The 14,355-nt window shown below is 47.2% G+C and overlaps 2 pseudogenes across 1 annotated transcript in view; one reads left to right on the top strand and one right to left on the bottom strand.

Annotated features, from left to right (window-relative positions):
- Positions 1 to 219: 219 nt before the first annotated feature.
- On the bottom strand, positions 220 to 4,112 carry LOC118154730 (polyadenylate-binding protein 1 pseudogene; annotated as a pseudogene).
- LOC100413319 (zinc finger MYM-type protein 1 pseudogene) overlaps positions 3,684 to 14,355 on the top strand; it is a 36,648-nt pseudogene continuing 25,976 nt past the window's right edge. Inside the window, exons 1-2 of the transcript XR_013518808.1 lie at positions 3,684 to 3,852; positions 11,795 to 11,933. The product of XR_013518808.1 is annotated as a zinc finger MYM-type protein 1 pseudogene (transcript). The remainder of the gene's footprint in view (positions 3,853 to 11,794; positions 11,934 to 14,355) is intronic.

Raw genomic sequence — 14,355 nt, 5'->3', positions numbered from 1 at the left:
GCCATGTTCCCATCTTTGCAGTTTTCCCTAAGGAAAATAATTGCTTAGCCACATTTGGAGGAGGAAAAAGTGGCAGTGGAAGTAGTATGCTGCCTGGCAGGACATCACTAGAGAGAAGCAGAGTGGGAACTTCTTTGGATCACATATTGCTATACTCAGTGTCCACAGCTTAGGAAATAGTGCTTTTAGTTAAATCAATAAGGAGTGGCACTTCTTTTTTTTTTTTTTTTTACTTTTTAAGGAATTTTTATTAAAGCAAGAATTTTATAATCCAAATTACGTTTCCTTGCTCAGTTTTCAATTCTGTTACTTAAAACAGTACTGACATTTTCAGCTGTTCCACAGTAAAGAATTACAAAATTAAAGAAAGGAATGCTTTAAATTTTTGTACTTTGCTGAAAATTCTTTTTCCCAGGGTCTATAAAACATTAATTTGTTTTTATATTTTACTATTTTTTTTTTGTTTGTTTTTAAATCAATAAGTAATCTAGGACTAGCATTATGTTTGCTAGACCTGGCATTTGCTCGGTACATAAGGTTCAAAGTTTCCTTTCCTTTTTTTATTTATTTTATATTTTGCAATTTTTTCCCCATAATATTTAAGTTATTTGATGTTTAGATATTTTTCTTCGGTGAAGCACAAGTTTCTTTTCATGGTCCCTGATCAATTTTAAACAGTTGGAACACCGGTGGCACTGTTAGCGGCTTTCTGGGCAGCCTCTTTAGCTTGGCGGGCTTGTAGTACAGCTACAGCTTCATCAACCTTAGAATGGAGTGACTCTGGAGACTCAAGCATATGAAGAAGTTCTGAATTATCAATCTGCAACAACATACCAGTGATTTTACCAGCAAGAGAAGGGTGCATGGCTTGAATAAGAGGAAACAGCCATTCACCCTACATTTGCTTTTGCTCTTGAGGAGGGGCAGATGCCAACATGGAAGCAGTCAAAGGTTCTTGACCTTGTACATGAACAGCAGGCTGTTGCATTGTAACTGTGGCTGTGCATTAAGATGTTGCTGAGGACTGCGAACTCCCACAGCATATTTATACTGTGGAACGGTGCAGACAGCAGGAGTAGCTGCAGCAGCTGCAGCTGCAGAACGTGGACCCATTGTCTGTGTTGATGTGTTAGCAACACGCTGTGTTGACATGACTTGTGGAACCTGTGAAGAAGCTGGTCTCATAGTACTAAATGGTGGTCTAGGAGCAGCTGGGTGGATAGCACCGGGCGTATTTTGGAATGGATGAGGTCTGGCACCCTGAGCAGTCTAGCAAGGACTTAGTCTTTAGTTGAGCAATTTGGCTAGGAGGATAGTATGCAGCACGGTTCGGAGTCTGTGGGATAGCAAGGAGTGTCACTTCTACGTGATGGAGCAGTTAGTAAATCCTTCAACCAATTATCCTGCTCTACTGAATTAGTTGCTGTATATGAATTCCCACATAATTGCTGCCAGGACCTAAAATTATGACTCCACATCTAAAAACCCATTTGCAAGAATTGTAACAGTGAGAAAATTATGACAGTGAAAGAGAACCTAAGAGACCCCATTTTGCCTTTAGCCTCCAAGATACCTTTGTTCATTCCTGGACATAGGTCTTAGTAACATGGGGAGGTGTTTAGTTTAGCTTTAAAACAAAAGTGATAACTGCCGCTTCCCAAAACAAATTGTCTGCTTGCTTGGTTCCGAACCACACTGCCTTTATAAAACTAACGAATTGCCTGGCAAGGTGGCTCACGCCTATAATCCCAGCACTTTGGAGGCAGAGGCAGGTGGATCATGAGGTCAGGAGTTAAAGACCAGCCTGATCAACATGGTGAAACCCTGTATCTACTAAAAATACAAAAATTAGCCAGGCGTGGTGGCAGGCACCTGTAATCTTAGCTAGTCAGGAGGCTGAGGCAGGAGAATCACTTGAACCCAGGAAGTGGAGGTTGCAGTGAGCTGAGATCACACCATTGCACTCCAGCCTGGGCAACAAGAGCAAGACTCCATCTCAGGAAAAAAAAAAAAAAACCTAACAAATTAGCCACATATGAGAAATTATGGTTTAGGAAATATGCAGCCAGAGGACACAAGATTCCTAACTTTCCCACTTGCTCCTGTGGGTAATATTATTGTTCTAAGACCTAAGATTGGTGTTTGAGGTATTATTGAGACCCTTCATTCTGATGATATTATCCTATTCAAAACCAGTCAGCATTTTCCATTTTCCAGCCTCTTGCTCACCAATTTATCTTTAAAAACCCTAGTCTCCCAATTTGTAGGGAGGCAGAATTGAGTAAAAATAAAAATCTGGTCTTTCATTTAGCCGGCTCTATGTATATTAAACTCTATTGCAATTGCCTACAGTTTTGTTCTTCCCCCCCCCGCCAAGACAGGGTCTCATTCTGACACCCAGGCTGGTGCAATCACAGCTCACTGTGGCCTCGACCTTCCAGGGCTCAGGCAATCCTCTCAGCTCAGTCTTCCAAATAGCTGAGACTATTAGCATGCACCACCACACCAGGCTATTTTTTTTTTCTTTTTTTTTTTTTGAGAAGGAATCTCACTCTGTAGCCAGGCTGGAGTGCAATGGTGCTATCTTGGCTCATTGCAACTTGCACCTCTTGGGTTCAAGCGATTCTCCTGTCTCAACCTCCCGAGCACACCGCCACACTCAGCTAATTTTTCTGTATTTTTAGTAGAGACGGGGTTTCACCGTGTTTGCCAGGCTGGTCTTGATCTCTTGAGCTAAGGCAATCCACCCACCTCGGCCTCCCAAAGTACTAGGATTACAGGCGAGAGCCACCTCGCCCGCCCTGCTAGGCTAATTTTTGTATCTTTTGTAGAGATGGGGTTTTGCTATGTTGCCCAGGCTATTCTCAAGTTCCTGAGCTCAAGCAATCTGCCTGCCTTGGCTTCTCAAAGTGGTAGGGTTACAGGCATGAGCTACAAGCCGGACAAGAAAAAGTTTCAACAGTACCCTACAGCAGGGGTTCCCAACCCCGGCTATGCCTCCTGTCAGAGCAACAGAGGCATTAGTGTGTCATAGGAGCCCGAACCCTATTGTGAGCTCCGCATGCGAGGGATCTAGGTTGGGCTTTCCTTAAGATAATCAAATGTCTGATGATCTAAGGTGGAACAGTTTCATTCCGAAACCACCTGCCCCCTAGAAAAATTGTCTTCCAAAGAAACCGGTCTCTGGTGCTAAAAAGGTTAGAGACCCCGCTGGGTGCGGTAATCCCAGCACTTTGGGAGGCCGAGGCGAGTGGATCACGAGGTCAAGAGATCGAGACCATCCTGGTCAACATGGTGAAACCCCGTCTCGACTAAAAGTACAAAAAATTAGCTGGGCATGGTGGCGGGTGCCTGTAATACCAGCAACTCAGGAGGCTGAGGCAGGAGAATTGCCTGAACCCAGGTGGCAGAGGTTGCAGTGAGCCGAGATCGCACCATTGCACTCCAGCCTGGGTAACAATAGCGAAACTCCGTCTGAAAAAAAAAAAAAAAAAAAAAGGTTAGAGACCTCTGGCTTAAAGAATCTGTCGCTGGATCCGGTCACACCGGTTCTGCAAAACCCCGTTACCAAGGGCTCCTGCTGTCACTCAGGGCTGACGGGGCGGGGCCGGGCACTTCATCCAATCAGGGCTGCTGGGGCAGGGCCTTACCAACTGTCCATCAGGGAGTGAGGAGTCTCCGCTGTTTTGAAAAACAGGGAGTGAACTCCCTGTCTCCGGGCGGCTCTCTGAGGTTGGGAGTCCGGCTTTTCCCTCCCAGAGGCTCCAAGGTGCCTCTGCCATAGCTTCTGTCACTCTGTCGCCTATGCCGTGACTTGCACTGGTTGTGGGAGCCACCTGAAAGGCAAGAAAGGTAAGCGTGCGGGCCAGGGGTCTGGAGACGGGGGAGGGGCTGGTTGGAACCGGACGGAACCGGCTGTGGCAGGGCCCCCCGCTGCGACTCGGTGGTGTGGGACCCGAGTCCCCCTGGCACGGCTCGGCCCTCGGTCCCCAGGGCGTCCTGTTCCGCCCCTGCGCGGCGACTGCGACCCGGTCCCCGGAGCCCTTTCTGGGCAGCTCCGCGCCCGCTGCCCTGAGTCTCCCCAGATTGTGCGGGGACCACCGAGGGGTCATGGTGGGATCCTGCCTCGGATGTGGGGTTTGTGTAGGAGGAGCAATAGGCTGTGGGGTCCCCAGTACCTCCTTTCTCTTATCAAAAATTAAACTGAGACAGGCCGGGCGCGGTGGCTCACGCCTATAATCCCAGCACTTTGGGAGGCCGAGGCGGGTGGATCACTAGGTCAAAAGATCGAGACCATCCTGGTCAACATGGTGAAACCCCGTCTCTACTACAAATACAAAAAATTAGCTGGGCATGGTGGTGCACGCCTGTAGTCCCAGCTACTCAGGAGGCTGAGGCAGGAGAATTGCTTGAACCCAGGAGGCGGAGGTTGCGGTGAGCCGAGATCGTTCCATTGCACTCCAGTCTGGGTAACAACAGCGAAACTCCGTCTCAAAAAAAAAAAAATTAATTAAACTGAGACACGTTAACAAGTAGTTTTGCTTCTCAGAATATGGTTTTAAAAAAATGTATTAATAGAGAGTTCCTTTGAGAGTCCTGAATAATAAACACCCAGTCATTGTAATTTGTAATTACAGATTACTCGAAATTTGTTAACGGAAAAAGCTAAACTGTGTAAAATAACTTAAAGTTTATTCATCTGGGCACGGTGGCTCATATCTGTAATCCCAGCACTTTGGGAGGCTGAGGCGGGTGGAACACGAGGTCAGGTGTTCAAGACCAGCCTGACCAACATAGTGAAACCCCGTCTCTACTAAAAATACAAAAATTAGCCGGGCGTGGTGACGGGCGCCTGTAATCTTAGCTACTCAGGAGGCTGGGGCAGAAGAATTGCTTGAACCCGGGAGGCAGAGTTGCCTGAGCGTAGATCAGGCCACTGCACTCCAGCCTAGGTGACAGAGCTGAATACGGGAGACTGCAGCTGAGGAAAAACACAACCCCAGAAAGCCTGGAGTAAGTGGTTAGGACGTGGCTTATGACAGTTTGGTTTTGTTCATTTCAGAGAGACAGGAATTGCAGGGAAAATCATGAATCAACGCCTGGAAGGTGTAAGTTCCTTTGGTGGAAAGGGCAGGACTTGTGGAAGAGGGATTAGGAGGTACAGGTGGTAGAGGGATTCTATAGGTGTACGTTGGTTGAGAGTGTGAAGCTTTGTCTAAAATTTCAAGGTGGTAGGAAGGAATGCTTAAGTGAAGCGCCCGGCCAAAAATTTTATATTCTGTTTCTGAACATTTCACAGGAGGGGAAAGCCAAGAATCACCACTAGATACTTCACTGAAATAAACCTTTATGTCTCCTTTTATCTTTCCTAGGCACAGACACTTTAGCAGCATTTCTTGATTCTGAGGTTCCCCCTTGGAGATTTTACAAGGTTATGTGAAAAATGACTCTGGATGCTCTCAGACTAGTGAGGGGAGAAAACTATTCTTAAGGACTGGTAAATCCACTCCAAACAAAATGTAGCAATAACCTGTAAATGAAAACTGGCCAGGTGCGGTGGCTCACGCCTACAATCCCAGCACTTTGGGATCACTTGAGGCCAGGAGTTTGAGACCAGCCTGGCCAACATGGTGAAACCCTGGCTCTACTAGAAATACAAAAGAAATTAGCAAGATATGGTGGCACACACCTGTAGTCCCGGCTACTCCGGAGGCTGAGGCACAAGAATTGCTTGAACTTGGGAGGTGGATTCTGCAATGAGCAGAGATCACACCACTGTACTCCAGCCTGGGCAACTGAGCAAGACTCTGCCTCAAGAAAAGAAAAAAACAAAACAAAACAGAAAATGCACTTGGGGCACATGGAGGCACAGTGCAGTGTTGTTGGAAAATAGTTATTCAGCACTTTCAGTGAGCAGGATGGGCACAGAGAAATGTCCCATGTGATAGGGTGGCCTGTGCTGACACTGGAGTCACCCATCACTGTGTTCCAGTCAGCACTGCCCCTCTGTAGGTTTCTCTTTGTGGGTTTGTCTTTTTATAAAGAATTGTTCATTTATTGCAGTTTCAGGTTTTTTATTAATTGAAAATTGCATTTTTTTCACTAGCGCTTACAATGTTAGAAAATTTTATGCACAGGCTAGAAGGAGGTAGATTTCAGAAAAAAAGATGGCTAGTCACAGTGGCTCATGCCTATAATCACAACACTTGGGGAGGCTAAGGAACTTAGGGAGTTCAAGACCAACCTGGCCAACAAGGTGAAATCTTGTGGGATTTCCAATGGAGTTATAGGGACTAATTTTAAGAATGCTACTGGAGAAAAATAGGGAAAGTTTACTATTGTAACTGGAGAAAAATGAAATAATTTCCACAAGATAGTATGGTAGATATATAGATTATATAGATTGGTGAAATACAGAGAGTACCCAAAATAACATTTCTTCTCCTTTGCAGGATGGAGGACTTTTTTCTTCTTCTTCTTTTTTTTTTTTTTTTTTTTTTGAGACAGAGTCTCACTTTGTTGCCCAGGCTGGAGTGCAGTGGCATGACCTAGGCTCACAGCCTTCACCTCCTCTGTTGAAGTGATTCTCCTGCCCCCACCTCCTGAGTAGCTGGGACTACAGGCATGCGCCACCATGCCCGGCTAATTTTTATATTTTTAGTAGAGACAGGGTTTCACTATGTTGGCCAGGCTGGTCTCGAACTTCTGACCTCGTGATCCACCTGCCTCAGCCTCCTGGAGTGCTAGGATTACAGGCATGAGCCACTGCTCCCAGCCTGAAGGACTTTTTTTTTCCAAAAAGGGTCTTGCTGTCACCCAGGCTGTCGTGTAGTAGTGTGATTACAGCTGACTGTAGCCGTGACCTCCTGGGCTCAAGCAGTTATCCTACCTGAGCCTCCCAAGTAGCTGGGACTACAGGTACATGCCACTGTTTTGTCAGTCTTCTGGTATCTGTTTTATTTTTATTTTTTGAGACAGAGTCTCACTCTGTTGCCCAGGTTGGAGTACAGTGGCACGATCTTGGCTCCCCGCAACCTTTACCTCCTTGGTTCAAGTGATTCTTGTGCCTCAGCCTCCCAAGTAGCTGGGGATACAGGCGCCTGCCATCATATCCAGCTAATTTTGTTTTGTTTTGTTTTTTTAGTAGATAAGGGGTTTTACCATGTTGGCTAGGCTGATCTCGAACTCCTGACCTCAGGTGATCTCCCTGCATTGGCACCCTGAAGTTCTGGTATTACAGGTGTGAGCCACTGCACCCAGCTGAGACAGAGTGTTGTTCTTTCACCCATGCAGAAGTGCACTGGCACAAACACAGCTCACTGTAACCTTGACTTCCTGAGCTCAAGTGATTCTCTGTCTCAGACTCCTGAGTAGCTGAGACTCCTTGGATACACCACTATGCAGGGCTGATTTTTATTATTTATATATTTTTTTCTGCCCTAGCCCCATGTTGATTTTTTTTTTTTTTTGAGATGAGTCTCCCTGTGTCGCCTAGGCTGGAGTGCAGTGGCGCAATCTTGGCTCACTGCAACGTCTGCCTCCTGGGTTCAAGCCATTCTGCTTCAGCCTCCTGAGGAGCTGGGATTACAGGTGCCCGCCATGCCCGGCTAATTTTTGTATTTTTAGGAGAGACAGGGTTTCACCATGATACCCAGGAGGGGAGGGCTGATTTTTTTTAGAGATGGGTTCTCACTGTGTTATCCAGGCTGGTCTTGGATGCCCGCACTCAAGTGATCTTTCTACCTTGGTCTCCCACTGTGCTTGGATTATCAGAGGGAGCCACTTTACCCAGCCCAGATGCAGTATTAATTGTTTAGCATTTTTTCACGGAGAAAGGGATTCCTCTTTAAAAATATTTACATATTGGCCAGGTGCGGTGGCTCACGCCTATAATCCCAGCACTGTGGGAGGCCGAGGCGGGTGGATCATAAGGTCTAGAGATCGAGACCATCCTGGTCAACATGGTGAAACCCCATCTCTACTAAAAATACAAAAATTAGCTGGGCATGGTGGTGTGCACCTGTAGTCCTAGCTATTCGGGAGGCTGAGGCAGAAGAACTGCCTGAACCCAGGAGGTGGAGGTTGCAGTGAGCCAAGATTGCGCTATTGCACTCCAGCCTGGGTAACAAGAGTGAAACTCCATCTCAAAAAAAAAAAAAAAAAGATAATGGGATTATTTTTTTAAAAATTACATATTGGCTGGGCCCGGTGGCTCCTACCTGTAATCCTAGCACTTTGGGAGGACAAGGCAGGCGGATCACCTGAGGTCAGGAGTTCGAGACCAGCCTGACCAACATGGAGAAACCTCATCTCTACTAAAAATACAAAATAAGCTGGGCAGGAGAATCACTTGAACCCAGGAGGCAGAGGTTGTGGTGAGCCGAGATTGTGCCATTGCACTCCAGCCTGGGCAACAAGAGTGGAACTCTGTCTCAAAAAACAATAAATAAATAAATTAAATTAAAATACTTACATTTTGTTCCTGAAGCATCAGAGGAAAGGAAAGGATAACCATGGGCCACTCCACTGAAAAATCCTTTGTGCTTCTACTCTGTTTATCTGACCTGAACACAGAGATCTTATCAGAATGTTTCTTGGCTTAAGGTTCCCCTCAGGAAACTTTATGGAGTGATGTGTCTGTCCTCAGTGCACCCTTTTATCTTTTCCTGGTCCTGGGTTTCAGAACTAGGGCTGGCCCAGTATGCCTACACTACCATGTCTTTGGGAGGATCTAGTGTGCATTAGCTGACTGGTAACTCCTCACAGAGGACCACACAAGACAGGGAAATGGTGCCTCCCCACGAAGCAGCTCAATGCTGTGATTGGGAGGAGACTCCTGCTATATTCTTCATCTAGATAGCCAACTCCTTGGGGTGCTCAGCTTTTTTCCCCCAACCTCAGTTTTCTTTTCTTTTTGAGACGGAGTCTTGCTCTGTCACCCAGACTGGAGTGCAGTGGCACTGTCTTGGCTCACTGCAACCTCCCATCTCCTGGGTTCAAGCGATTCTCCTGCTTCAGCTTCCGAGTAGCTGGGATTACAGGCACGCGCCACCATGCCCAGCTAATTTTTGTATTTTTAGTAGAGCTGGGGTTTCACCATCTTGGCCAAGCTGGTCTTGAACTCCTGACCTTGTGATCTACCTGCCTCGGCCTCCCAAAGTGCTGGGATTACAGGCGTGAGCTACCGCGCCTGGCTTTTTTTTGTTGTTGTTAATCAATGAGAGCTTGTTATGTTGCTCAGGTTGGCCTTGAACTCATGGCCTCGCCTCCTCAAGCACCAGGACAACTGACTGGAGCCACCGCGGCCCCCTTTTTTGTTTTTGAGACAAAGTTTAGCTCTGTTGCCCAGGTTGGAGTGCAATGGTTCGATCTTGGCTCACCGCAGCCTCTGCCCCCCAGGTTCAAGTGATTTACCTGCCTCAGCCTCCCAAGTAGCTGGGACTATAGGTGCCCACCACCACACCTGGCTAATTTTCATATTTTTAGAAGAGACAAGGTTTCGCCATGTTGGGCAGACTGGTTTTGAACTCCTGTCCTAGGTGATCCACCTGTCTTGGTCTCCCAAAGTGCTAGGATTACAGGCATGACCCATCACACCCGGCCTAAATTGCATTTTTCTTTTTCCTTGAGATGGAATCTCAGATGCCCAGACTGGAGTGTAGTGGCACAATCTGGGCTCACCGCAACCTCCACCTCCTGGGTTCAAGCAGTTCTCTGTCTCAGCCTCCCAAGTAGGTGGGATTGTAGGCACCCACCACCATGCCCGGCTAATTTTTATATTTTCAGTAGAGACGGGGTTTCACCATCCTGGCCAAGGTGGTCTCGAACTCCTGACCTTGTGATCCACCCGCCTCGGCCTCCCAAAGTGCTGGGATTACAGGCTTGAGCCACTGTGCCCGGCCCTAATTGCATGTTTCATTAGAGCCAACTCCAGGAATGAATTATGTTTCAGTGTGTGTGTCAGGTGAGACACAGAAGAGACAACACAGTAAAACCCATTAGATAAGTGCATTACTCACTAATCCCAGAGAGATGAGGGCAGCACACCTTGTGGAGGAACATCCGGGATGCACATTGAACCAGCAGGTGGGGAGTAAGACAGGCAGGGACCTTCAGGCCAAAGTATTCCTTGGGATCCAGGGCATTGCCCAAGGAGGTTTCCTTTGGGTGTTGTTTTTGGTGGCTTTAGAGCAAGCAGGTGCTAGTTCTGTGATGTCATGTTGTGTGATTAAGAGGTGATCCCTGCAGCCTGTCTGTGACATCCATATGGCATGTAGAGGTCGATGGGGTGAGTCAAGTTGGTTGTATCTAGTTAACTCATGTGGTGGTGGTAACCAGAAGGCAGTTGTGTAAGTCACATAGGTGGGTTGAACACATGGAGGAACTGGAAGGAAGTGGAGAACTACGAACTTTTCTAAGGTTGAGTAAGCATTTCCTCTGTTCTGAAAAAGTATCTTCTGTAACGAAAATGTATGCTAAGGCAACATGTAATTATTATAAGAACTCATAAAGGACAGGCACTGTGGCTCATGCCTGTAATCCCAGCTCTTAGGGAGGCAGAGTCGGGAGGATAGCTTCAGCCCAGGAGTTTGAGACCTGCCTGGGCAGTATAGTGAGACCCGGTTCTCCACAAAAAGGAAAAAAACGAGAGAGAGAGAGAGAACTCATTATAATAGGCAATTCTACAATTAATTCATTATTGCAGATGGAGATGGGTAGTGATTGGTAGATGACTGATTATTCTGCTGTATATAACCATTTGTTCCTGCTCCTTCTGTTAAGTGTTCACCACTGTATCATTGCTGGCAATACTTCTAACTTCATGGTTTCACCGTTTTCAGAATTTGCCATTTTTCATTGATGTATTTTTCATTTTGAATTTTTGTGGGTTCATTGTAGGAGTGTGTGTGTGTGTGTGTGTATGTATATGTGTGTGTGTGTGTGACATTATATATATATATTTTTTAGACAGTCTCACTCTGTCACCCAGGCTGTACTACAGTGACACGATCTTGGCTCACTGCAACCTCTGCCTCTTGGTTTCAAGTGAGTCTTTTGTCTCAGCCTCCTGAGTAGCTGGGATTACAGGCACATGCCACCACGGCCAGCTAATTTTTGTATTTTTAGTAGAGACGGGGTTTCACCATGTTGGCCAGGATGGACTCAATCTCATGATCTGCCTGGCTCAACCTCCCAAAGTGCTAAATAATTTTTGTATGTTTTTAGTAGAGACAGGGTTTCACACCATGTTGGCCAGGCTGGTGTTGAACTCCTGACCTAAGGTGATCTGCCCACCTCAGCCTCCCAAAGTGCTGGGATTATAGGCATGAACCACTGTGCCTAGCCCGGGATATCTTTTGAAACAGGCATGCAATGCATAACAATCACATCAGGATAGGCTGGGCATGGTGGCTCATCCCTGTAATTCCAGAACTTTGGGAGGCCAAGGTGGGTGGATAATGAGGTCGGGAGTTCGAGACCAACATAGTGAAACCCCAACTCTACTAAAAATACAAAGATTAGCTGGGTATGATGGTGCGCCTGTAATCCCAGCTACTAGGGAGGCTGAGGAAGGAGAATTGCTGGAACTGGGAACAGGAAGCAGAGGTTGCAGTGAGCCAAGATCGTACCACTGCACTCCAGCCTGGGCTACAGAGCAAGATTCCATCTCAAAGAATAAATAAATAAAATAATAATCACATCAGGGTAAATGGGGTATCTGTCACCCCATACATTTATCATTTGTGTTACAGGCAATCCAATTATACTTTTTTTTTTTTTTTTCTTGAGACAGAGTTTCGCTCTTGTTACCCAGGCTGGAGTGCAATAGCGCGATCTCGGCTCACGGCAACCTCCACCTACTGTGTTTAAGCAATTGTCTTGCCTCAGCATCCCTAGTAGCTGGGACTACAGGCGAGTGCCACCATGCCCAGGTAAGTTTTGTAGTTTTTTTTGTGAGACTGAGTTTTGCCTTGTAACCTAGACTGGAGTGCAATGGCGCAATCTCGGCTCACCGCAACCCCAGTCTCCTGGGTTCAAGCAATTCTCTTGCCTCAGCCTCCTGAGTAGCTGGGACTACAGGTGCGGGCCACCAGGCCCAGCTAATTTTTGTATTTTGTATTTTTTTTTTGAGATGGAGTTTTGCTCTGGTTACCCAAGCTGGAGTGCAATGGCGTAATCTCGGCTCACGACAACCTCCACCTCCTGGGTTCAAGCAATTCTCTTGCCTGAGCCTCCGGAGTAGCTGGGACTAGAGGTGCGCACCACCATGCCCAGCTACTTTTTGTATTTTTCATTTTTTTTCAGACGGAGTTTTGCTCTTGTTACCCAGGCTGGAGTACAATGGCGCGATCTCGGCTCCCCGCAACCTTCACCTCCTGGGTTCAAGCAATTCTCTTGCCTCAGCCTCCCGAGTAGCTGGGACTAGAGGCGCGGGCCACCAGGCCCAGCTAATTTTTGTATTTTTTATTTTTTTGAGATGGAGATTTGCTCCTGTTACTCAGGCTGGAGTGCAATGGTGCGATCTCGACTCATGGAAACCTCCGCTTCCTGGGTTCAAGCAATTCTCTTGCCTCAGCCTCCCGAGTAGCCGGGACTACAGGCGCGTGCCACCATGCCCTGCTAATTTGTGTTTTTTTTTTTTTTTTTTTTTTTTCCGAGACGGAGTTTCGCTCTTGTTACCCAGACTGGAGTGCAATGGTGCGATCTTGGCTCTCCGCAACCTCGGCCTCCTGGGTTCAAGCAATTCTCTTGCCTCAGCCTCCCAAGTACCTCGGACTACACATGCGCGCCACCATGCCCAGGTATTTTTGTTTTTTTTTTTTTTTTTTGTATTTTTATTTTTAGATGGAGTTTCTTTCTTTTTGCCCAGGCTGGAGTGCAATGGCGCGATCTCGGCTCACAGCAACCTCCACCTGCTGTGTTCAAGCAATTGTCTTGCCTCAGCCTGCTGAGTAGCTGGGACTACAGGCAAGTGCCACTATGCCCAGCTAAGTTTTGTAGTTTTTTTTTGAGACTGAGTTTCGCTCTTGTAACCCAGGCTGGAGTGCCATGGCGCAATCTCGGCTCACCGCAACCTCCGTCTCCTGGGTTCAAGCAATTCTCTTGCCTCAGCCTACCGAGTAGCTGGGACTACAGGTGCGCACCACCATGCCCAGCTAATTTGTGTGTGTGTGTGTGTCTGTTTGTTTTTTTTTGAGACGGAGTTTCGCTCTTTTTACCCAGGCTGGAGTGCAATGGTGCGATCTCGGCTCACTGCAACCTCCGCCTCCTGGGTTCAAGCAATTCTCTTGCCTCAGCCTCCCGAGTACCTGGGACTGCAGGCGCGCGCCACCATGCCCAGCTACTTTTTGTATTTTTCATTTTTTTTCAAACGGAGTTTTGCTCCTGTTACCCAGGCTGGAGTGCAATGGTGCAATCTCGGCTCCCCGCAACCTTCGCCTCCTGGGTTCAAGCAATTCTCTTCCCTCAGCCTCCCAAGTAGCTGGGACTAGAGGCACGCACCACCATGCCCAGCTAATTTTTGTAGTATTTATTTAATTAGAGACCAAGTTTCGCCCTTGTTACCCAGGCTGGAGTGCTATGGCGCAATCTCGGCTCACCACAACCCTCTCCTCCTGGGTTCAAGCAGTTCTCTTGCCTCAGCCTCCAGAGTCGCTGGGACTACAGGTGCACACCACCATGCCCAGCTAATTTGTATGTGTGTGTGTCTGTGTGTAGTTTCGCTCTTGTTACCCAGGCTGGAGTGCAATGGTGCGATCTCGGCTTACTGCAACCTCTGCCTCCTGGGTTCAAATGGTTCTCCTGCTTTGGCCTCCCGAGTAGCTAGGATTACTGGCTTTTTTTTTTTTTTTGATACAGTTACTGTCCCCAGTTAACTTTTGTATTTTTTTAATATTTATTTATTTATTTATTTTTATTTTTATTTTGAGACAGTTTCACTCTTGCTACCCAGGCTGGAGTGCAATGGCGCAATCTCGGCTCACCGCAACCTCTGCCTCCTGAGTTCAGGCAATTCTCCTGCCTCAGCCTCCTGAGTAGCTGGGATTACAGGCACGCGCCACCGTGCCCAGCTAATGTTTTGTATTTTTAGTAGAAACGGGGTTTCACCATGTTGACCAGGATGGTCTCGATCTTTTGACCTCGTGATCCACCCGCCTCGGCCTCCCAAAGTGCTGGGATTACTAACTTTTGTATTTTTAGTAAAGATGGGATTTCAACATATTGGCTAGGCTGGTCTCGAACTCCTGACCTCATGATCCGCCCACCTCAGCCTCCCAAAAGTGCTGGGATTACAGGCATGAGCCACCACACCCAGCCTCCATTCTTTTTCTGTTTGTGTGATGACACATTTGA

Source organism: Callithrix jacchus, chromosome 6 (assembly GCF_049354715.1).
Source record: "Callithrix jacchus isolate 240 chromosome 6, calJac240_pri, whole genome shotgun sequence".
NCBI classification, from domain to species: Eukaryota; Metazoa; Chordata; class Mammalia; order Primates; family Cebidae; genus Callithrix; species Callithrix jacchus.
The sequence above is the reverse complement of the archived record's forward strand: the minus strand, read 5'-3'. Positions and strand labels throughout refer to the sequence as shown.